We start from the raw sequence: 26,783 nt of genomic DNA on the forward strand, positions 1-26,783 counted from the left end.
GATTGAGTGCCCACAGTAATGCAAACTTTGGCTCCAAGCAGAATGTGTTGATAATGGTTTGGAAGAAGCTCTCATTGCTTTTCAGATTAGAGAATCTCTACACTCACAGAAAAGGTTTTCCACCTGTTTTGCACAGGCCATTTACCCTGGTATTCACTTAATTTCTAAACCCTGCTTACAAGGGGGGGCTGAAATAGCTAGCACAGATTTGAAGCCTCACTTTCTAATGTATCTATAACCTACTCTGTAACCAGAATGATGAACCTATGCTTCCAAGAACCAATGGATTCATACACTATTAGAATTCATAGAGCTGCAGGATGATGTAGTTACGGAAAATGGTCAATAATATTAAGAACTGTCCCAAATCATACTAATACTGTATCCTGACTCTCAGCACAGCATTCTTCCTAGTATGACATGCTGCCTCCTAAGTTATTTCAAGAATTCAGAAATAGTTTGATTAAATTTCATCCTCAAAATATAGTTGCATATACTATAGTAAAATTTCCCAGTAAAACAGTCCCCAATGTTAGGGGCAAATGGGTCATTAATAATACATGATTGTCATTAAAGAAGGGAACTAAATTTTAATATAAGATTATATCTCACATTATGTCTGTTTCTGATACGCTAATGTCATATTTCATTGAAACTAAGATACTATAATGGAAAGATATGCCATTACTTAAGTTATCACTAAGAAAAAAATCTGCCAATTAAACTATGCTTCACAACTTCCCAGAGATTGCCATGTTTAAAAAAAATTTATCTTACAATCAATGAAATATATGATATGTTTACTATATATTATGTATATAAATTTATTAAACCATCCTATCTTTTAAACAAAACCACTGACAAACAAATGGCCAATAAAAACTTTAAAAGGAGGAAGTTTAGAGTTCTGAGCATATTTATAATATGTAGATATTAATTTTATTGCTTTGCTATCATGACTGAAAAGAATTTAACTTTTGGGATCAAAAAGTTAGATTTAAAATTCTACTTTTTAAAAAATGTGCTTACTAGTCACTTATACTAGAAAAGGCACAAGGAGGATTTAAAGAAAGAGATTTGAAATAATCTAGTAATAGAAATAAATATAAAAGCCATCTTTGTCAACACTGGTCAAAAAAAGCAACTCTGAAATTACGAAGTATTTACAAAATAATAATAAGGGAAAAGCCACAAATTAAAACCTATGGGCTACGGTCAACATTAGCCTAAGAGAAAACAGATAGTCTTAAAATTGTACACAAGAAAAAATGAAAATAACAGTTAAGTATTCAACTCAATATCAAGAGAAGATAAAATATATTGAAAAAATTAATGGAAATAAAACCAAAATTAATAAAAAATCAATCCAACAGGTAGTTGTTTGCAGGAAAGTATGATGTAACAGATAAGTTAATAGCCACCTTATTCAAGAAACATATGAGAAGCCATAAATATACTAAGTTAAAAGTATGATTGAGGGGCCAGCCCAGCGTTGCAACAAAGTTCACATATTCTGTTTCAGCAGCCCCGGGTTCGCCGGTTTGGATCCCAGGTGCGGACATGGCACCACATGGCAAGCCATGCTGTGGTAGGCGTCCCACATATAAAGTAGAGGAAGATGGGTATGGATGTTAGCTCAGGGCCAGTCTTCCTCAGCAAAAAGAGGAGGATTGATGGTAGATGTTAGCTCAGGGCTAATCTTCCTCAAAAGTAAAAAAACGTATGATTGAGGAGGTACCAAATTAAAAATTAGATACAATTATAAGTTCAGGTACAAAGGACAATTAAACTAACAAAGTTAAAAGTAAGAAAATTAATTGACATAAATAAAAGTATATTAAAAACATATATTTTACTCTATGCAAAATGGATGATTTTCTATCAAAATATAAACGGAAAAAAGTGACAAGTTGAACCAATTACTACAGAAGAAACTGAGAAAATCACCAATCACTCTCACACCACCACAAACGTGCCTCAGACAGTTCCACAAATCAATTCATCAATTCTTTCAAACCTAGAAAGAATATGTAGGTTATTTTAACAATTTTAGATCATACATGGAAAAGGAAAACCTCCAGTCTTCCAAAGTCAATGCCAAAATCTAACAAGGAGAATACAAAAAAGAAAAACTGCAGAATATTAGTAAATAAAATAGTACTCATGGATATTGATGACAAAATCTTAAATATAACATTGCCCATGTAAAAATATGAAAATATGATCAAGTTGAGTTCATCCCAGGAATGTAAAGATGGTTAGACAATAGAAATTCAGTAAGTCAGTCAAAGGAGAAGAAGCCTATGATTATTCTCATAGATGATATTTGCTTTCAGCTCTTCCCTGTCCAGTTGGGTTCAGCCCTAGTGGAACCCCAGAAAGAGAACAGAAGGAGGGAGGAGAGTGAGAATAGAGTATTTACACCTTAGATTTCCTCAGATATCACAGCTTCTCCCATCACAGTCATCTCTGCATTATTGTCCCTTTTGGTTTCATTAAATACTTTTTTTTTTTTTTTTGCAACTTCAAATATAAAGGGTAAGGGCCTCAAAGACTGCATATTCCTTGTGGTTTCCCCGCACCCTGACCCACACTTTTGAAGTTTACTAAACCTTTTGAGTTATTTTGAGTTGTAAAACTCAGTACAATAAAGATATCAGTTCTCGTCCGAAGTGATCTGTAGATTCAATGCAATCTCAACCAAAATTTTAGTGGCTTTTTGTAGAAATTGACAAGTTACTTCTAAAATTCATACAGTAATACAAAGGACCCAGAATATATAAACAGCTTTGAAAAAGATGAAAAAATTTGAAGAACCAACACTACCTCACCCCAAGATGTCTTATAAGATAGTGTGATAACGAATTTAAGATAGGCAAAATGCAGTGGAATACAATAGACGCTAGAAATAGACATGCAAAAATGGCAACTGATTTCTGATAAAGAAGCAAAGGTAGTTTAGCGAAGAAAGAATAATCTTTTTAAAAATTGTGCTGGAGGGTCAGCCTGGTGGAGCAGTAAAGTTCGCAAGCTCCAATTCGGCGGCCCAGGGTTCACAGGTTCGGATCCCGGGCATGGACCTGGCACTGCTAGTCAGGCCATGCTGTGACAGCATCCCACATAAAATGGAAGAGGATTGGCACAGATGTTTGCTGAGCAACAATCTTCCTCAAGCAAAAAGAGGAAGACAGGCACCAGATATTAGATCAGAGACAATCTTCCTCACACAAAAAAAAGAAAAAGAAATAAATGGTGTTGGAATAACTGGATATTTATACACAAAAAGCGTGAACTTTGATGCACCTATACAAATTAACTCAAAATGAATCATAGACCTAAATATAAAAACTAAAATTTCTACAATAAAACAGGGAAAAAAAACTGTATGACTTTGGGTTAGGCAAACATTTCTCAGCTAGGACATTAAAAGCATGATCCATAAAGAAATTGACACATAGGACCCATCAAAATTAAGAAAAGCAGACTGAGAGAAAATATTTGAAAAGCATACATCTGACAAAGATTTGTATCCAGAATATTCAAATAACTTATAAACCTCAATAATAAGAAAAAGTCCTAATAAAACAATATGCAAAAGATTGGGCTGACATTTTACCAAAGTTAAACTGATAGTAAATAAGCATATGAGAAGCTGCTCATTAGGGAAATGCAAATTAAAACTACAATGAGATACTTCTAGGCACCTAGTAGAATAGCAAATTTTTTTAAAAGGAGGTACATTTTTTCATATGTCTATTGACAATTTGTATTTATTTCTCTTTGATTTGACTCATTCTTTGGATTATTTTTTCCTTTTTCTTGTTGATTTGAAATGAGTCAGAATATATTAATCAATTTTTCCTTTGCCGTCTATGTTGGGAATATGTTTTGCTGATTTATAATTTATATTTTTACTTGGTTTGTGATGTTTTACTATATTGGAAATTTGAAATATTTTGTGATTAAATTTATAGATTTTTTTGCTCTATAAATTCTGAGTTTTCTTTCACACTCCAGGAGTATAAAGAAATTTCTTCATAGTTTCACCTACTATTTTTATGCTATCATTATTATTTTCTGTTTAAATTTTTCTGTTAAATAATTAAAGGAGCACACTCTACACAAGATATGATTTAGCACTTATCCATTTGACAAAATCGCTAAGTTTTATAATACCCAGTGTTGGCAGGAGTGTACTGGTAAGGATGAGGGGATGTGAATATGTACACACTGAAAATCTGGCACTATCAGTCTAAATTTGAAATGCACACGGTTTTGACCCAGAATTTCTTTTTCAGGAATTTAGCCAAGAGAAAAACTGGGGCAAGAGAAAGATATGCATATATACATGTTGCAGCACTATTTGTAATAATAAGACAATTTTTAAAAAATAATGTATTCATTCATATTATTACAAAAATTGTGCCACAGCCATGAGATAGAAAACTAAGTAGCTTAAAAGTGTTACATAATTTTTTGTGCCAACCTGGAAGAGCTACAGATATAAATTGTTGAATGAAACAAAAGTGAAGTTGCAGAAGAGTAGGAATAGTGGAATCCTAGTATTTTTCAAGCGTGTTATACAAGTACGGAAATTATTAATAATTATTACCTCTAAGGAATAAGAGCTAGGTCTTGGGTTCAGGCAAGAATCATGTGTGTGTGTGTGTATGTGTGTGTGTGTGTGTGTGTGTTTGTCTTTTACTGTTAAATATTTTTAACCACATATATGCTTCTTTCTATTAAAATCAATTATTTTTTCATTAAAGATAAATATACTAGTGAAATAGGTCTGTGAATGTATTCTATTTATAATAATCTTCCATGTACTTGTTATATGAACCACGCTTTTCAGTTTCTGTCTCTGATTTGTGCTTTTATATGGTAGTTACACACCTAACATTATACCTTGCACCCAGAAAGTACTCATTAACTATTTGTATATTGTTTAAGTGACTGAACAATAAATGAATGAAGCCAAAAACACATGTTAAAATTCTCCTAGCCTTTTCTGTAAGGTTCTAATTCTGCACTGATGAAAGGAACAAGCAGATGTCATTTTTTTTCACTGCCTTTCCAATGACTCATTTTTAAAATGAAGTGAAACATTATCCATAATTATAACGGCAATCTACTCCTCTGAGATTTTCAAACCCTGTTTTAAACACCAAATTGGATTCCTCCAATGACTGTATGTATTCCTTTATCCATCCCTCTGATTTTTATTTCAAGGCCATCAAATCACTGGGTAATTGAGTCCATTTTTAAATCCATCATCTCCAGTCACTTTTTTTCAGTGCTTGCCTCTAAGACTTATATAATCTATGAAAATTTTTCCATTGCTCTATGTGTGGTTTTGAACTACTGATCCACTGGAACAAACCTCACCCAAAGTATCCAAATCTTTCTTTTACATATTGAATCTCAGTCTTACCTTCTGCCTTGCCCTTTAACAATTAAAAATATAGATGTATATGACATAGGTATAGGTATAGATATTTGGTATAGGTATATTAGCATATGGGCTTCGGTCTAAAAGTGATTTGCATTATGACTCTATAATACTGCCTTCAGTTCTTTGCAAAGTAAGAAATGACTGTGGACAACTATCAACTATGCATCTCTCCTTGGCAGTGGGGACTCCTATGCAATGAATCCTTGTTGTTGGCTCCAGAAACCATGATGCTCAAGAAAAGCCTCATCAGGTCACTCCACAGTCACAAAAGCCCCAGGATGGAATATCCTGGCAGTGGGGGTGTGCGTCAGTTCCCAGGCTGATTCACAGTCTGGGTAACATTTATCCTGTTGCAATATTTTTCCCTATGCTCCACCTGTGATCAGCTTGTGTTCTTGTGAAAAGATCGATCTTCATTCCTTGGGAGTTTGGGTGGTGGCTCTCTGTTTAAAGGCAGAGTTTCACATCCTGGAGGCTGCGCACTTTGTATCATTATCTCACTGATATACAAAGACAAGATTTAACAATTGCCAGTAATAAGTTTTTTCTCTTAATAATCTAAATATTTTACATTTATATAGTATTGTTCAGTGCTTAAAGTAGTTTTGCAGTCATTATGCTTATTACATAATCTCATTTATACTCATTATAACTCATTTGATCATCATAACAATCCTGGGATGAAGGCAAGTACAATTGTTTCCTCTTCTGCTCAAAAGAAGTCACCAAATAACCAAGTGACTAGCTAAGGTCACGTGATTCTTACATGGCACAACAGATACTAAAGTTCAGATTATCTGACTCTTTTCATGATATATGAATTCATTCATATTCATTAATAATCCAAATGATTTTAAAATTTCTTGACAAATTTAAAATTTACTTTTATAGAATGTTGGCTTTTGGAGAGTTTACAAGGATATATCATTTGCTCTGAACATGTTTGTGACATAAATTAGTTCATATGTGATCATAAAAGGGAAATGATGTCAGTATAACATGACATGAGTTGGTTCATACCGAGTGTTGCCTTTCTCTCTGTAAATCAGGCCCTTTAATCATTATTTACATTCTGTTTTAAGCTATATTCTCTTTTTTAAGATAAATTTTATATTTAATCATTTTTTGTGTGAGACAAATTTTAATAAGAGAATTATAGAGTCAAATATTTTTAATAATCCACTTTTCTATCTTAAATATTTTGCAAACATTTTTTAATTAATTACAGCAACATTGGATTATAAAATTATATAGCTTTCAGATGTACATCGTAATATATTTCGAATTCTGTGTAGATTACCTCATGTTCCCCACCCAAAAGCTAATGTCTGCTTGACTGTGCTAGTATTTTTATTAGGATTATTCCTGGTTTATTAAGCTATGTTGCAAGTTTAACAGCATCTAAGTGACTGATGATGATTTAGCCAAAGATGATGCAAGGAGAGAAGGAGAGAATGGATAGGTGCCAGATGTATTTTTGACATAGTACTAATGAAACTTGACAATGGATTAAATGGGGTTGCAATGTGGAAGTGATGTCCAGTTTTCAAAGAGTGGGATGCCCAAAATCCAGATTTGAGTTGTGTGGAAGTTTTGATGGCAGTGTATAATTTAGGGTATGAGCAAAAGAGTAGGTAGCTGAGAGAGGGTAGAGGACTAGGGCATTGGAGAGGAGGAATTCAAGCAAGAAGGGATATTGAGGTCAGGGAGAATGAACACAGGAGTAGAGACAGACAGGAAGACTCTGAGTCAGGAGCTAAAAAAGTCTTCAGTTGTCTCACCTGTTGGAAAAGGAGTCAAAATCTTCTACACTGGCTGAAAGTAGTCAGTAGTCAGAACGTTTGGATTGTTATCTAAGAAATGCGAAGATTCTGTTCTTCCATTGTCATGGCGTGGAATAATATCACCTAAGGTTTAAAACTGTAAACACACTAACAGTGTATGAATGCTCAGAAGTGTTGGTATTATCGAAAAGATTTGTTTCAGGCACTTCCTAATTTGGGGATCAGTTGAGCACCAACTTGGGATCAGATGCCTGACCCCAAATGACTCTAACTCAGCAAAGAATTTTCTTAAAGAGATTTCACATTTGTTTTTTCACTGTTCCATAGGCCAGGTATAAGATGACTTTTCCTATTAGCTACTGATACAGTATATTCTAGATCTGTATAATGGAAACAGGCTTCTAATCACTGCATTCTTGGAATATCTATTCCATCACTTGAGTATACACAGTCGTGTGTTGTTCTCCAGATGTTTTATATAGAAGTAACTAGTATGATCTAGGCAGAGTGAAGTGTTCTGTCCATGAGTCTCCCACAGCACTTGTTCCTGCTTTGTTATATCACTTGTCATATTGTATCATAATCAACCCATCTCTCTACATGTAAATCTCTCTCTGGGCTCTTAGCTTGTCAATGCAATGGTCTATTTCTTGTTTGTCTGTTTCCCTAGTCTAGCAGAGTGCCTGTCATATAATAGCTTCTCAATAAATGTTTGAGGAAAGGAGATAGGCAGTGCAGAGACCATGTCTTGCATTTCAGTGTATCCCTCAACACAGCAAACATGGTGCTGTTCATTTACTCAAAGCTAGATCCTGGGATAGTATGGTAAGAAAGACAGAGCCAGTCTCTCTGCTCTCACAAAGCTTATTGTCACTTATTAAAATTGCTTAATTAATACATTTAACTCATTTAAGTACTTGGTAAATACAAATTATTTACTTAGATACAACCACCTAAAGCTATTTGAAAAAGTCACCATTCCTTCTTTATCACTTAATTTCATTTGATTTTGTTTCCATACCAGGACCTTCAGAACATCCACTTAATTTGTTTTGGGTAAACTCACTAAACCTTCACCTCTGCCCATATGTGTGCTCCCATGAGACCCTAGTTCAATACCACCTCTTGATAATGACAGGGATAACAATTAACATGTATATAACTCATTGCCACTTACATGGTGCTTACAGAGTCATCACTGCATTTCATAATCACAACAAGTATGTAAAGTAGGTGGGGCAGGTGCTACTGTTTCTCCACTATCACAGATGAGAAAGCTGAGGCGGTGAGAGTGATTAAATGACATGCTGTTTTTAAAATGCTTTTTGTACTATAAAATGCTAGATATCTATAAGGCACTGCCTAAATTCACTTACAGCCTGAACTTGTACCCAAGACTTCTGGTCCTGAATATTGGTACTTTTCGTTGCAATATCCCGCTTCTCTATAGTATTCAATAATAATCAGTGCTTATTTTTCGCAACTATTTAGTGAGCACATAATAAGTGCGAGGCACTATGCTAGTCACCTAATATATATCACCAAATCACTCACATCCACGCTATAAGAAAAAAATTCTCTATACCTATACCCTATAAGAAAAATATTCTCTTTAACAAATGAAGAAAATTGGACACTGAAGCGTTAATTTACCTGTGGTCTCACAACTGCAGTGATGTGCTTGCTGGCCTAGACCCCATGTCCTCAACTGCAGATGTGTCACAAACATGAGTTCTAACATTATAATTCTCTTCACTCACGACATTCATTGTTCTTCAAAGCACGCATCACACCAGTGGGTCTGCAGAGCATGCCCTGTGCCGGAATTCACCATCATCCATGAATGCATACGACTGTGTATTGAACTTGAACCCTCTTGTGGAGAGCACATTTTAACCCTTGGTGCCCCTTCCTGCCAACAGACGTTAGCCAGGGCCACCTTGTGTAACCAAACACGTTGTCTTAACTTTAAATCTTGGGGTGGTCAGTGTCTCATTGAGGTTTTTTCTTTCCCAGAAGCCTCAACTAACCTCACTCTCACCCTGCGCTTCTGAAAACTAAAATAATGGACAGTATTGCTAAGCTACAGGAAACTACAAAAATAAAATATGTTTTCATACCCTTTCCAAAGGATGAGTGAAACTTACATTAATCCTACATTTACATTACTGATGGAGGTGAATTAAGTGGCTCTTAGCAGAGCAGAAAATAGCCCTCGGTGACTTTCTGACTCTTGTTAGATTCTGCAAATCATGGCAAGATTTAAATGTATATTATACTATACACCCAACACCCTATTATATATTAAAATCATCAACATCCTCCAAGACCCTGCTGCTGACTCTAGTTATCCAAGAGCTGCTATCTGCTCACATCCTTCACATCTCCCATGGTAATAGTAAGGGCCTTGGCCAAAACCAATATGGGAATATTGAGTTTGGCCAGACTAATGTAGCTGAAATAACGTGCCAATGCTGGCAGGAAACCTAATTTTTTTCATGATGATTTCTCCATTTTTGCTAAAGCAAGCCTATATGTGTCCTTGATTTGCACACATTTTTGACGTTTTGCAATAAGCATGTGTATAATTTTTTTTAAACCTTCAAAAGGATTTTCTTTTTTGAAAGTCTAAGTGAACAGATGCCTTCAGCTGAGACACGTTTAACTTTCTGACAGGTACAAGGATTCCGATCCCCAGGGACTAGCACTTTTCTTTTCAGAGCCATCTCCTATCTTTGTGACTCTCTAGGAGAAACCGGCAATATCCATGCATTCGTTATAGATAAAGTAACCCAGAAGCGTCAACTCATTTTCTTCCTAATAGAGCAGAGATAGCCTGGTAATGAATGAAATCTGCTTTTCTTTCTTTAGAAGTAAAGAATCTTGGTAAAGCATCAGAGAGATATTCTAGGTCATCCCTTATAAACTAGAGATAAAGGGTCTGATAAGCAATCGTAAGAGAAATAGATATTTTTCACTTTTTTATTTGCCATATAGGGGATATTTTCCATAAAAACGGTTAAAAATAGTTTGTAAGTAAACAAGTGTGCTCATTTCTAATTCTTAGTAGAAAATAAAGTAATAGAAAGCAAACACATAAATATCACATTAATTGAATGTATATCAAAAACTGCAACTATTCAGTTATACAGTAGATGCTATGACATAGCTTCATGGGCTCAGTCCGCATCTTTATGATGTTATCTAAAATAGACAATATCACAGAGTACAGCAGTTGAGTATTACGTCTTTTGTTAATTATGATGCTTTTGCAGCTAGAACTCTGCCTGAAACCAAGCTTCTGACAACTGGATTTCTTCAGTCATCTTACCATCCCTGACAATAAAGGAAAGTGGCTTGGTTACTTCTATAAGGTCTTTGGGGGAAAATAAATTTACTACCTTTAGTAAATATACTATATTGTGATATTTAATTTCTTTTTTTAATTCAAACTTCAATTGAAAAGTTGAGAGTTCTTGTAATTGCCTGAATAAACTGATTTTGATATTTTTATTATTAACATATGAAAGGACTATTTAAATAAAATGTTAGTATATTTTGAGGCTTAAATAATGCTCCTGACCTTCTATCATTAGGGCACGAGTTTTGAGGTTTTCTCCCTAGTTCTCACGAGCAGTTTTGCAGGTTCTGTTCACACCAAGTTACTCCTGCTCTCTAACGCTAAGTGGATTAGATTACTTCAACCAGACACAATAAATTCCTCAGAAATTTTAATATCTGTGTGCCCCTCAAAGAAATCACGTAGTAAATACTCTTACTTAAAAGTAACAATTTAGTTGAAAGTTGAATTTTAATTTGTGGGGCACTGTTACACTATTTCTCAGTTAATAAAAAAAGTAAAATATTTTAAAGATTGGTAACTTTCACGTCACTTAGAGTATAAACTAAATCAATTCACAAAAATATTAAATATTACTGATAAGATTTATTTTAGAAATCCCTTCTTAAAATAAATGCCATGGTTTGTCATACTATAACTAGATATGCATAAGTCTGTATAGCTCTCTATATACAGATAATTTATAATCGCACTCATTTTTTCACCTAATCCTTATTCTGTCTATTTATTCTAGCATATTGGTAACTAGGATAGAGGTTAAATAATAATAATTTAAAAAATAATAATAGCATGTTATTTTGATATTCTTTCTCTGAAGGTATACAAAATTAATAGAAAAAGTTGAACCCAGAGCAAAATTCATCAACTTTATGGAGTGTAAGCTTAATAAAAGTGGAATTTTTAAAATGATCAGCCCTTACGTAATTTCCTTCCTTAATATCCATATGCTGATATTCCTTTCTCCCCATTTCCTGATTTATGCATAATAATAGATATATAATTTACTAGGCTCATAGTTTTAATAGACAATTTTATTTAATAATTAGTCACAATATGATATCAGCTACACAACCATAGATATAGTAACTGCTTTTAAAAATATGAAGAATACAGGGGCTGGCCCCGTGGCCGAGTGGTTAAGTTCGCGCGCTCCGCTGCAGGCGGCCCAGTGTTTCGACGGTTCGAATCCTGGGCGCGGACATGGCACTGCTCGTCAGACCACGCTGAGGCAGCGTCCCACATGCCACAACTAGAGGAACCCACAACGAAGAATACACAACTATGTACCGGGGGGCTTTGGGGAGAAAAAGGAAAAAATAAAGTCTTTAAAAAAAAAAATGCATTTAAAAAAAAAAAATATGAAGAATACAGACTAAGAATAGAGAAATATATAAACTATCCACTACATAGTCATTTTTAATAATAATAATAATCTATGAGTTTATGAAAAGGCAGCGAAATTGTTAAATTTACTTTTAATCCTCTATGTGTGACAGAAAAGTGAGACAGGGAGAAAAATGGGGTAACATTAATTCACCCATAAATGCATATAAATTTTTTAAAATATCTGTTTCAGAAAAATGTGATGAACTTTCTCTGTAAGTTATTATATCACTAAGATTTCATTATTTTGATGAAATGCACTACGTTAATTCAAATGCAATATAATCATAAGTAACACTTGAGTATATGAACCACACTTGTCACAGTAAATGAACAAAATATTATTTTGATGTAGGGCCCTTGAACTCCTTTATGGTATTGGTTTTGTTTACATTGTAATTTTCAAAATTAAGTAATCTACATGGTTCCCTAGTGTGAATTAACAAGTAGCTCTCAATCAATGTTTCACATTTTCTTCAGCAAGCCCACAGAGGAAAAACGTGCCTGTTTTCTTTCTTGTGGCATAAAATTATTGTAGGCTGTAACTCTTCATGCTCTTTATGGAGAATACATTTTTATAATATATGTTATATCACCATTCCGAAGTTTTGCTGCATGTATTCAACAAGAAAAAGCAAAACTACATTCAGAATAATTTCATAATCGTGAACCACAGATTAACATGCTCTAATATATAAATCCTAAAGTCTTTTCATTGAAGCTATTTCATACCATCTTCAATCAATTACTTACTGATACAGTCACGTGAACAAACTGAAGCTATTTCAATGGGCTGCCTGAAGTTCCCATTTCATTCTCACCAGAAAACAGCCAAAGGCTCATCTTCCAGAAGTCTTCATATCTCACATTTGACAAACCTAAAATCTATTCTCTTCCTTTGAAGGTGCACCTCTTCGTAAGTAAGACTTGTCTAATGATTTCGGTAAATAAAAACAAGAGAATTAATAAAAACATCAATCCCTAAAGGCAAACTCTCTACATAGGAAATAAAACATAAAAAATTTAAAGGGAAGCAGTAGTTTCAAAGACAAGTGTGTCATAGTTGGTTGTCATTATTTATTGGAAAAGCCAAATGTGTATCAAGGTAGCATTTCATTGGTTACTATGACTTGAGAGAATTCAGGGATAAACGGAGAGAGTAATCAGTAAAATATGTAAGAGTGGGAGGGAGGACACCTGTTGCCATAGATTTAAAAAGCCATGTCTTCAAAGACAGCCTACAAAGAACAAACACAAAAATACTAATCTATTGCTCTATTCTCAAAGCCACCAGAGAGAAGCTAGAACTACAGGAATGATGATCCTGAACTAATTGGATTTTAAATCAAGATCAAAATGCAGCATGCATTATCCAGAAATGGAGTAGTCTAATTTAGTAATTACGGGATTCGCTGCAGATGACTCCATCACAGCTCTTACTGTTTCAGGCATTGGGTCCACCCCCACTTCCCCTGGGATGGCACAGCCCTCTCATTTTTTGCTGTTAGGAAACTTCCATCAATGCTTTGTTTCAATTTCTGGTTCTCTCTTATCTCCTTTGTATGATTCCTTTTACCGAGTACAGTTTCCAATCAATAGAATAAAATGGTATCCGTAAATATAATTTGAAAATTATTACACATATTCTTGTTTCTGGTAAATTCTACTTTGAGCCTAGGAATTTTAACCCTTTTATTCTTCTCCACAACCTCAATCACAGGAAAAAATAAAAATAATTCATCATTCATTGCAACATGAGTAGAGAAATAAATACACTAGAGGTATACCACTAGAGAACTTCCAATATTGAATGGATGCTTGAACTGATTATAACCGACTATAAGGTATGGAAGAGGAATTTGATTATTGCAGAATTTTGAATAACAGAGCATGAGAGATACTGTTTTCTTCCATTTTCAAACCTGGTTATATTCGACAAGTGTAACATCAAGGGTGCAAATGGCAAAAAAATTAAGATTAAAAAATAAAAGAAAATTAATATGTTGGCTATATGTTTAGCTTTAGATTCCATACTATCTGTATTCTATAAGGATGCTATATCGGAAGATGGCATAGCAGAGAGTTAGAGGGCGCCCATAGTCCTTGGAGGCAACAGGAGTTCAGGTCTACTGACTAGCTCTGTGACCTCATGCAAGGTGTTAAACTTCACTCAGCCTCAATTGTCCCTTCTGTAGAATGAAACTAATAACAGACCTTACATCACACTGCTTCAATAAGGTAAAGAATGTAAAGTTCTCAGGATGGTGTTTGGCTCATGGTAAATGCCCAGTAAATGTTAGTCGTATGTTTATAATTCTGAATATCCATTCAGATCTTCAAAGTTGTATGACTTCTCTAGACAGACAATGTAACAACTAAATAATAATACTTTTCTCTTTGTGAAATCCTTTTCACAACAGTAGGGAGAGTAGAAATTTAAAGAACAGTGTCTAGTTTAAGCATGTGTATCACTCCTGGGAGGGCAAGTCAGCTTTCCAAATCGGAATTTCTAGGTTTCCGGGATGAACAGGAGATTCAATTTTATCATTTTCCTGGAGTTCAGTGTTTCGGATAGTGAAGATTAAAAATAAGTAAATTTTTTTGAAGGCTTTAGGTATTTAAACCAGGATATCAAAAGTTTAATTTCTATTGAGGTACATGCTAACATCCCCTATCCAGCATCTTCACTCCATAAAGGCAAACTACATGGAAGAAAAATTGTAACAAGAAAGTTACTTTGGGGGCCAGCCCTGTGGCCGAGTGGTTGAGTTCATGTGCTCTGCTTTGGTGGCCCGGGGTTTCACCAGTTCGGATCCTGGGCACGGACATGGCACCGCTCATCAGGCCCTGCGGAGGCAGCATCCCACATTGCACAACCAGAGGCACTCACAACTAGAATATACAACTATGTACTATGTACTGGAGGGGCTTTGGGGAGAAGAAGGACAAAAAATAAGAGAGAAGATTGGCAACAGATGTCAGCTCAGGTGCCAATCTTTAAAAAAGAAAGAAAGAAAGAAAGTTACTTCATGTGCATGACCCTAATGCAATAAAAATATAGGATTTCATTGTTAATGATTTAGCCTGTGAAGGTCTGAGGCCTGCGCCTCCGCAATAGAAAGCGATGTGCTGAGAATAGCAGCTTGACCTTTTGGACCAACACATCTTCTCTTCTTCTTTTCATACTAAATTTAGTTTTTCAATGCTTTCATGGTTGACCAGCATCTCCCCTTTCAGATTTTTCTGCTCTTTTTAAGGGCTATGTTAACACATCCAATCAGAGTCTGTCAAGTATTGCGGGCTTGAGAGATATCCTCTTGAGGATGATTTTCATACTTCTTCCTATGATCCATTTGTTGTTAGTTTTATAAATTAACTCCCAGAGGGATTTTCCTTACTTTCAGTATTGGTGGGCTCCTCTATGTTTCGTCCCATGTATAGAGACTCAGGATAGCCTTGTGGTTAAAATTGTAGGCACTGGAGCCAGACTGTAGATTTACAACCTGATTCTGCCACTAACTAGTTGTGTCACTCTTCTCAAGTTACTTATCATCTCTATGCTGTACTTATCTATATTACTACATATTATATATCTATATTACCTATCTATGTCACCATGCAGAAGGTACTTATCATTTCTATGTTTATCTTATGTATACTTTTCATCTGTTTCCACAACTGTAAAATGGGATAATACTATCCACTTCATAGTGTTGTAGTAAAGGATCAATGAGGTACTTATAAAAAGTTCATAGAAGGGTGTTTGGTGCATAGAAAGTAGACAATGAATAATTCATTATTCATTATTATTACATCACTATGGCATCATTCAAATATTACTATTATTCAGAATTTTTGTGAGAAATCTATCAGTCCATTTGAATGATATTAAAACTAACCCTCCACAGCCTTGGGTACTTTCTCAGAACTCACCACTTCAAGGAAGTAAAGAGTAACACCTCCCTTCTAAGAAAAGATCTTTATAACATCATGACACCTCATCCTTTCTTGTCATCTTTCATTCATCCAGTCATTCAACTAATGTCTATTAGGCAGCCTATAATGTGCCTAGACTCCTCTAAGCGCTAAGATATAGCAGCCACCGCAAACTACACTCTAGATTTCAATCCTTTCATGACAATTTTCAGGTTATTATTGTGATAATTAGTACAAGGATATGCCTGATTCTTCAAAGGAAGACTCAAACCATTAGCTTACCAAGCAATATCATGTATAATAAAAGTCGTGTTATTTTTCTAGACTAAGTTCATACTACTTCCTTGATACTGTACTTTAATTTCTACATGACTTCAATATAAATATTTACAAGACCTAGAATATTTTTACTATGTCTTAATGCTCCAGGGATAAATAAGTTGGTTTCCTTAGAAATTGGTCTCTTTGCTTACATACCTTGACAATTACCTAGGTCACTATATGCTTTTCCTATCAGTTCCAAGAGTTACATTTCAGGAAACTGGAAGTATAGTATTGGAGTTTATCATGTTTATAGCTTTCTGTTCTCCCAGGAAAGAACAAGAAATCCATTTTGTTGACCTTCAAGACATGGTGCTCTGCCATGCTGAAAAACAAAGTGTTTATAAAACAAGAGCTAAATTTAGATTTAAGAGACATGAGTTTCCAGTCATAAGGGAGTAACAGGGTTTTGAATTAACCTCCTGCCATAAACAACTAGAACACTGGACAAACTGTAGGAAATAACTATTTTTATACTTTCAACAACTGACAACACAGCACTGTGATCTCTGAGAGAAAGGAAACAGAAGAAATGAGACCTACAGTTACCCAAGTTTTCTGCCTAGAGAGAATTTCTAGACTGTAGCACAGTGAGGGGAATTTTAGACAGAGACTGAGGCCTTCCTGAATGAAGAGGCAGCTAGAATTCGCAGGGATTTGCAGGTGGGAGTTATGCAGCAAAAAGATTCCAAAAATTTGCAGAGAAGTCTTCATGAATCTTTAGTTTAAGACTCACCTTTGTATGCATAGACGGAAACCCAAGAGGCAAGGCAAGAACAAGTTCTGAGGGAAGAACAATTTCCAGGGAGTGGAATAATTTCTAGAGTTCACTCAGGGCCAGGACTTGTTGAAGTTCCCGCTAGCCAGAGTAGAGAAGCTTCCTTGTATACTCAGAACATTCAATAGAGGTCATCTAGAGATCAAACCTTAGATTTTAGACAAAACTAGCCCTAGGAAAAAAGGCTACTCTAACCTACCCTAAAAGAACTTGAAAACAAGCCTCAAAAAGATAAAATTTATTCACAAGCGATCATATTACCTGGCAGAATAAAGTCCAGTGCTCTTTATTGGAATACAACAAAATCCAGTATTCAACCACATAAAAGCCACCATTGATTAGATTTAGTTTAACTTTCAAATTATTTCAGGAGGTAATTATGGAGTCATTAGTGCCTTTTCCAAATACCTGTACTCTTCCCACATACACCTTAAGTATATACTTCCAACTGCACCTTAAAATTAGTTTCCACTGGACTCTTTCTTAATACCCCAGCAACTGGTGATGATGCTCTAGATTGTGACTGCTATGCCCACTGAGAACTTCAATGAGAACACAGAGCAGAGGCTGGAGCCAATCCTCATTGGACATGCTGCAGGAGTAAGAAATAACATTTTTAGTCTTAAGCCCCTGAGATTTTCAGTGGTTGTTAACCTCAGTATAATTTAGCTTATCTTTACTGATAGAATGGGACCAACTTAATGAAAAAAAAACAACCAGGCAATTTCTAAACCCTAAGAAACATTAACATTTATGATTCAGCTTTTCCCGGATCTGTTCCAGCGTTAGGAAACTTTGAGTTAAACAAAGTTTACAGTTAAGTGGGTTTCTTATATTCAATACCTCTTCAGATTCTTTAACCTGCTTTGGATTCTCCAATTAAAGTCCACGTGACAAATGATGTTTCCAAATTTAACGGTCCATTAGTTCCCTTTTTTTCTGAAAGCTTCTCCAGCACTAGTGGTCCGAGGAACACTCTTTTGGAAATGCTGAAGTAGTGCAATGCCCTTATCTTTCAAATGAGATTAAACCTCCAAACTGAGATTAATAAATCACACAACTAGAACTCAGGTCTCTTAACTCTCAGTTTTATACTTTCTGCTACACATTGCAGTGCATTACAGTAAAGGACTAAGATTATATTTTTCCTCAAGGGGTAACTATTTTCATAGAGAAATGACAATTGTAAAGATTCAAGAAAGTTAAATCTCTCAAGACCTTTGATTTGCAGTCTTTCTTAGATGAAATGTAGGACAAGGGGGAATAATTCTATTTTGTGATATGTAGTTCATGAGAGTGAATCTACATTGATAGAGGTAAAGAATCAACTTAAATGAAATTCAGGTAAGTTGCATTGACAGTTGAGCTTATATGAGATCATTTAAAAGCTAAAGGCTTCTTTCAAACACCATTCGTAAATTTGCCCTGAGTTCCTTCAAGTGTGACATAAATGCCACCTTCTCAGTGAGGCCTTCCTTGAGCTTGCTGGATGAAACGAAACATCCTCACCCCATCTGCCATCTTGGGAACTCTCTATCCTTCTCCTTGTTTTATTTTCCTCCATAAATTTACTATCTTCTGACACACTACATGTTTTCTGTATGTATTTGCTCATTGTCTGTCTCCTTCCCCAGTAGAATGTGAGCTCCTTGAGGTCAGGGGTACTTGTAATTGTTCTCTAAGATATTCCCAGCACCCACAAGTGTGCTTGGCATCTTGTAGTCATTCAGTAAATATTCGTGTAATTTGTGGATAAGTTTTTTGTTTGTTTCATAGAGCTCATATGAATTTGGGTATAATCTGACTTTCAAAGGGACACGGCCTTCCGATATTGTTCATGAAGCATTGTACAAGGTAATATGTGACTTCAGTTTGCTAAATATAACCAAATTCTACGTATTCACAGAATATGCAATAAAAATATGACTGACTATTAAATAAAGTTTTCTGGAGCATTTTCGTGAAAGAGATGTAAAGTAGGTAAAATATTTCCAGCACCCTCCTTCCTCCTCCTACTTGCTCAAATCCCCTTATTTCTGAAAAATACTCAATTTATCTTCTTTGGAAATACTCCATTTTCTAGCACATACCAATACTCCAGTCTCTACATTTTGTCTAACTGGTCTGGCCTTTTCAAAGTCTCCTTACCGTGATCCCATAGTCTGTGCAGATGTGCTGGGTAGCATGACCTCACTCCCCCTTGGTAAACTAGTGAGGACATATTTATGAGCATGGAGTGACATCATTATCCTTAAAACTACTTCAATGGTGGAGAACATACTCTGAAGTAAAACTTCTCTTTAAACGCTTGCTCAATTCAATATTTAGGAAAGACTGGAATAGAGGAAAATGACTTCGACAGAAGAGTGGGGAAAGAACCCCTAGCTATAACCACCTTCTTTGCTTCAATCTAGTTTCTAATCAAATAGAAATTTGATTATCCTAAAGTGGCTGGACAAGAAAAGGTCCCTTTTTTAAGCCAATTCAGAAAGCCATTCTGTTTACCTTGTTTGGTTCTAATACATGTTCTGTAAACATCTATGTGTATCCAGGGAGCCGTGTGTATACTAAACATAAACCTTGGAAACTCTAAAAGTGAAGGAAAGACTGGAGACGAGGTGCAGCCCCTGAGAATCTGTGGTTCTCCCGTGTATTCCTTCACTATGTGAGTTAACTCTTGGATATGTGGCTGAGGTGATATGTCAAAAAGTTAGGATTTCCTTTCTCTATGTCTTTTTAAGATTTTTCTCTTCTCTAGAGAACCTCTTGTCTTGAATTAGAGAAATCCTTTATTTGAATAAATTTCTGTTTCCATTATCAAAGTTGATGAATTTTAATTAATTCATTTTACTGACTGCACTCTTTAGAGAAGATCATTTCCTTTATGAATGCAAGCAGCAACCAAAAAGATGACACATTTTGTCTTCTTTCTACACCCAAATGTAAATAATTATGATAACCTCTTGCTATGTGGGAGGCGGCTGTCTAGCATGATCATTAAATTACCCCTCTTGTATTGTGTTCTCTTTGGTTAATGTTCATCCTAATCCGATAGACTAAATTGCATGTGATGTGGAAAATTCCTATTTGTACTTACAAAATATAGTTTAGCAAATTGCTCTGTGACACCATTCATTTTATTTCATGAATAGTTGTGGTGGAAAATGAATACAATTTTTTTATTAGTTGTACTGAGTTCTTCCATGTAAAGAGAACTTTTACAAATATTAGTCTTATAAAAAAGATAACTAAGGGAAATAGTAAATATTATTTTACCCACTTCACTAGGAAGAAGTCAATATATAAAGGTTGATAACCTTCTTCAACATCTCATGTCATCCTAAGGACAGAATCAAATACAGAAATTGCCTCCTACGATTCCTTGACCCCCATTTTATCTGCTGGATCACACCTGGATCCAGCTACAACTCTTCCAAATGGCAGCTTTTTGAGCCAGGCTGGCTCTGAGACATGGAGGGTTTCTTTTAAGTCATTTCCCCCCTATTACTCAATGTCTGCTCTGTCTGTGGTTAGCCCTCCCTCCCTCTAAAGAACGCGACAGTTGTTAGTGTTGTACACAGTGCTATGTACATTCTGACAATGCTACTGATCCTGGGAACCATGATTCATATTTTATTGCCACCTTACTTGGTTACTTTTATGGCTGGTTTTATTACCTCCATCTATTTATTCAGAAGATGTCATTTTGAAAATATAAACCTAAAAATGAGAAAACAGTTGAGGAGAAAAATAGAACGTGTGCTTCTTTGAAATGAGTTTAACAAACTGCATATTTCAGAACGTTTCCACTCTTCCGGATTTATTTCTCTTAATGCCCTCCCACTCCCACCCCAAGAAATAAAGATGTAAACAGCAGCAGAGACCATCAGAGCTAAGAGGGATCTTAGAATTAACCCCGCAAACACTCACACTGTACAGATGAGCAAAGTGAGGTCTAGAGCAAGTGAGAAAGTGGTTTGCCCAAATTCACATGGCGAGTTCAGTTAGAAAGGAAACCCAGTTCTTCCTCCGCTCAACCCTTCTGTTTAGCGGTCCACTGCACATTTCTGTGCCTCTCAGAACATGCGCTCAGTTAAGTCCTGAGTGAATGATAGCCAGCCATCGCCTGTTGACTGTTTGCACTTCAGTGAACAGGGTGCCATGGGGACAGAGAAAGGGAGTTCTGAGGAAGGAAAAGATGTTTTTACCTGAAGGGAGGTTTGCTGATCTCATAGTTGTTGGGCTTGACTCCTGGAAAGCTAAAAAAAGCCAAAGGAGGTTGTGAAAATAGGAGGTGTTTGTTCTGTTTTCTTAGATGTTATTGTAAATATCTCACAGGACAAGAATCTTGATTGATAATAATCGAGTAATCAAGCTATCATGAAGTATTTATTAAATATGTAATATGTATACAACACCATATTCCAGAAAAGTGAAGTGTGCCAAGGAAAATAGTGATTAAAATGAGTGAGTTTGTTTTAGTACTTCTATTCCCCATCATGTACACAGGCTTCTTGTCTGCAAAGTGGGATAACCAACTTAGAGCATGGTTGAAAGAACCAAAGATAAAATTGAGATTATGTAAATTAAGTAATTGCCAAGCTGCGATTGCTATATAATGTTTTCCTTATTTTAAAAAATCTTTTAACTTAAAAAGAAATGCATATTTAGAAAAGTGCAAAATACGGAAGTGTCTAAGACAAAAGGGATATATATTTGAATATTATTTTATGAGCAGTTAAATTGTTCAGGCTCCTTACTTGTGTCTGGGCTACCCCTGAAGACGAATTGTCCATGACATGAGAGCTCACAATTTTGTAAACAACTCATTTTCCCCTTAGAAACTTCAGCACTGAAATTTTCATTCCATACATATCTTATCTCCCACGTCCTACAAAACCTACTAAAAGGGATGACTACATTTTTGCTTTAGCTAAATATGATCATTTTTGTTCATGGATCTTGACTTCTTTATTCTGCGATGCTTATAAGAATTAGTAACATTGAGTCTTCAGCCTATGGGGGATTTCTACCTAAGTCAGCTGGTTACCCTCTCCCAGTCTAACAGCTAGAACATAAGCATCAAGAAAATATTGTGGAATTTTTAGTAAAATATAAAATTTTTAAATCATTCAGTTAAAAATCAGTAACATTAAAGCAAAAACAGGCTCTTATTTTTCTACTAGAAAATTTATGTTAATGTTACTTGATATTGAGTTTAAAGTGATTATCTTAAGAATGAATTCCTGTCCATTTGAATCAATTTAAGCATTTCAAACTAGATGAAAATCAAATATTTTTCATTTTGAGTTTTTAAAAATGAATATTTTACTTAGTTTTTAAATTCAATATAAAATCTTTTATATTTTCAATTTCTCTTCAGACATTTTCTTTTATTCTCCAGGAGGTCCCATTCACCAGATCACAAGTGTTGTATATATATACACACACACTTATATATGTTTATATACACACACATATGTATTGTATATACTGTATGTATGTTCAGTATTTTATATTGAATTTTTAAAGATAAGTTAATTTTATATATTACATATATATGTATGTAATACATAATACACATTTATACACACGCACATATAGGGAGAGAGAAGCCCCTCACAGGACAATCTCAGAAGCTACAGAACTGGTTCACAGAACACAGCATCCAACGTTCCCAGATAAAATGTAAGCGAAGTCAGTTTTCAAGCTGTAATTGCTACATAATCCAATTTTATTATTACAAAAAATATTCATTAAAAACTAATGTATATTATATACCTAACTTTCGCTTTTTGTTTGTTCAATATTTGGAGTTTTTTAAATGACTTTATTTGCTTATTCCATTTCATTTAATTCAACAATAGGTATCTGGGCTCCACTACCTAGGGCAATCTTCTGTATATCTTACCACAGACAAACTCACAACACTGAAAAAAGCATGTCTGTTTTTATCAATCTATTCTATACATACACACACCCTCAAACATACACTCACATGCAGTTTGTTTAGCTTATTTCTTCCATATTTTTTGCTGCTTTGTGTCTTTAGGTCTATCGTAGCTCTGGTTTGTTTGAAGATTTGCTCTCTTCGGACTCTCCGATGATTCTGGATCCCACAGCCCCCAGTGCCATGCTCTTTTCTTTCAGAATAGTTCACTGAACTGTGTAGCTGTGTGGGAATTGATTGGGAGTGCATCTGTAGCTTGGCACTCAGCAGGGAAGTACTGCCAACCAAGTCATCAATATGTGCTCCCACACAGCTGGCTCCTCTTAAGTCCACTCTAAGAGTCTATCAGAAACATCAGAGTGAGAATGAGCGCTCGGGAGTTGGGACTCTGCCTCCCTGTAGTTTTTCCTTTTCTTCTGATGGTACTGGAGCAAGTCCCATGGAAAATAAATCTGAGATATAAGCAAAAAGACTAGAAAAATTAAACCATGCCCTATCATCACCAGTGGAAGTGCCTATAAAAATTTGGAGCAATTATTCCGTTAATGACTTCACTGAGGGTAAGCCCCTCAGAAACCCTGGTCACGGGATCACAATGGCTGCAGCTGCGTGAGGCTGGGTGGTTTCAACTTTCAGGCAACTCTTTGAACATAGTATTTTTATTTCAGTTTATATCTCCTGAGTTTCAATATGAATAAACTCTAAGACTCAAAGCAAATCTCAGCACACTGAGCATTAGTAACGGTTCCATCTGAAACCAGAAATCACACGTAATGTGTGCAGAAGGTGACCTGGGTTCATGGAGAGACATTCAGACCTCTACAAGCCATTTAATGAAACTGAGCTGGATATTGAATGGTATATTTTAGAAAAAGTGGTGAGTTTCGTCTGGTTTTGGGTTTCACTTCCATTGTTGTACACAATGTAACTATGACTGTGGATTTTATTAAGGGAATATGTTTGCTCTTCACCAATTTTGATTATATCCACCTTAGCATCAAACTTAAGGGAATAGAAAGCCATCATGTCAAAAATCTTGGGAATAAAGTCAGCATATGTGTTAAGAAGAAAAAGCAGCCTAGTGGCCTTTACAGCAAATGAATTCTCTGGTGAAATCATGCACAAAAGTTGAGAAAGAGTCATGTAGCCTGGGTTTGTACTTCTGCACATGAAATATTAGAAATCGCGAACAGAAATTCAGCCCTGTTTCCCCACAATCTGAGTTCCTATTTAGTTAGATACATGAAGAAACAAGAAGATGAAAGGTCAAATTATGAGTTTCTTACTGGGAATCCACTCATAGTATTATAAAAATTAATTTTGAAGGACAAAACAAAGTTTTACTACTCAAATTTATTTCCCTGGGCTTTGTATTGTGGTGGTTGTTTTATTGTTGTTGATGTCGCTGGTTTCCGAAGTCCATATTGGAAGCCCAGACACTTACCCAAGAGTCTTTCAAAAGTCACTGTTTTTCCAGGGCTCTATAGGAGCAGATTTTATGAATCTTATTTTGCTCTAAGTCTCTGAATATTCTAAGTTTCTCCAGTTCTATCAGCTAAAAGATACTTAGTTTAGCAGATTACTACTACGACCAGTCAGTTTAGCTATATGCAATAAGGGCAATTATTAAAATATGAAATGGATATTTATCTCATTTAAAATTTGAAATACTTTTAAAAGAAAAATTCTTGAATCCAACATTTGTATTCAAAACCCACTTGTTTTGAAAGTTGACATACTTGGTTTGGTTTCAAATATAGCCGTGAGGCATTAAAGAATGAATATGGAATCACTAAATTAAAAATGACTGTTAAGGCCAAAGCATGCCAGAAGGTGTGACTAAGGGGAAAAACGTAAGTATTTTGGTGGATATACATAGTGAGTCTTACAAAGCCCTATATCAACTGAGAGAATTTTATGAAACTAAACATTTTATCTTTGGACATAAACACATTTTGAAAATTTTAAGTATCTTATATGGAGGACAAACAAATTGATTTGGATTTGTATGAGGATTATGTTTGCAGTAAGGCTAAACAGTACACAGAAGGATGAAGGTAATTCGTAAGGAAACACTTTAGAATATCAATACTATATCCAGTTTTAAAACATGCATAATGCACTGTACTTGTGATTCCATGGTAATCATATTCACTTGCAGCTCTGATTCTCTCTTCACCTCCCATTCTACTAATCACAGTACCATAGAATGAGAGGAGCATAGCCTAACCCCTTCACTTTACAGACGAGAAAATAGATCTAAAATAAAATTTAAAATACAATAGGGCAATCCAGTGGGAAAATTCTCTAAGCAGTTAAGAATAATATGCTTAACATGGAGACCTTGATTTCTGTCATTCTCTTTTGTGGTAAAAGTAACTCTGCCATGCTGGAGATAAATCTCAAAGTACAAAGACAAGGAAATAAATAAGGACTTGTAAATCTAAAATCGATGCAAAGACTATGCAAGTTATATTTTTGCTTGTGTTACTTCAGATTGCCACAAAATTAAAGAGCAACAAGTTTGGTGTTAGGAAACTGAAATTCTAGCCCCAGTTCTGTCTACCATACATTTGTTGATTGACTAATTTGTCCTCTCTTGGTCTCTGTTTCCTTATCTCTAAAACGGGCATATTAATACCTACCCTGCCTGTGTTACAGGATTTTGTGAAGATCAAATGAGACAATGGATTTGAAAGGCTTTGTAAATTCCAAGGTACTTACAAAATGATTGTGCTATTAGTGTTGGTGCCACTTATAAATCTGCATTGCTTTAGGTCAGACTTGATGCCAAATGACACCAAATTGAGGTTCTGGAGGACAGCCAGTTGATACACATTGAAACTAAGGTATGCTCTCCGTAAGTCACACCTGTAGCCATTTCTCACTGTTCAACTGACAACAGGGCCCTGGTTCATTTTACTTGGCAAACCTCACTTCTACAAAAGCCTCTCTAGAACAATGTAAGGCTGTCAATGCCACTGTGAGTCCTCAGCATGAATACCCATCTTCTAGCTATCTCTGTTTTTTGAAGCTCTTGGCTTTCTCATTTATATATTATTTTTTAATGGCATCTCAGCCTTGGAACCTTGCAGTACACTGCTCTGGGTTTTTCAAACAAAACAATAACAGCACAAAAGAGTAAAAGCAACAAGTTCTATACCCAAAGAGCTACCACTGAATAGAGAGTATAGTCCGCAAAAAGCAGATAACCAACGCCTGTCAGAATGACAAGGAGAGGATGCTAAAATCACCGGACTCCTGGCTTACAAAGGAGTTAAAAATGAAACAGCGCCAGCTTCAAATCAATATGAAATTCCATAGGCAGCCTTTACAAAGAAATCAAGGCAAGCATAATCCGATCTCGGCGGCTCACTCTCGGGAAGAAATGATCACTCCATCGTGCAGCTCGAGCTAAATGCACAAGCCAAGTCCCCCTGAAAGGCCCCCTAAAATGGAATTCCTGCAATCAGGCACTGTGGTCAGGAGGGCATGGATGAGATTGATGAGGTTATCAAGAGACAAATAAGGAGCGAGCCTATACAAATTGCTGAGCAGAAAAGGAAAACATGTTCACGTAGCATATCATTAACAGGTTTCTTTCAAAGGAATAGAATCAGATTTCTACTTAATCTATCCACGGGCTTCCAAATATGCAGCCTCAATTAAACAAGAGCAGGAAGGAGCACCAACATCCTACTCAGAACATCTCCCATCAGTCAGATTTTGTTTTCTGTGTGCTGGTCACAGCTGCCCTTCCTATCTGACTTCAGTGCATTACTACAGACTCTGAGAGCTCTACTGGGCAGTCCTGC

The sequence above is a fragment of the Equus quagga genome, chromosome 9 (genome assembly GCF_021613505.1).
Source record: "Equus quagga isolate Etosha38 chromosome 9, UCLA_HA_Equagga_1.0, whole genome shotgun sequence".
NCBI lineage: Eukaryota > Metazoa > Chordata > Mammalia > Perissodactyla > Equidae > Equus > Equus quagga.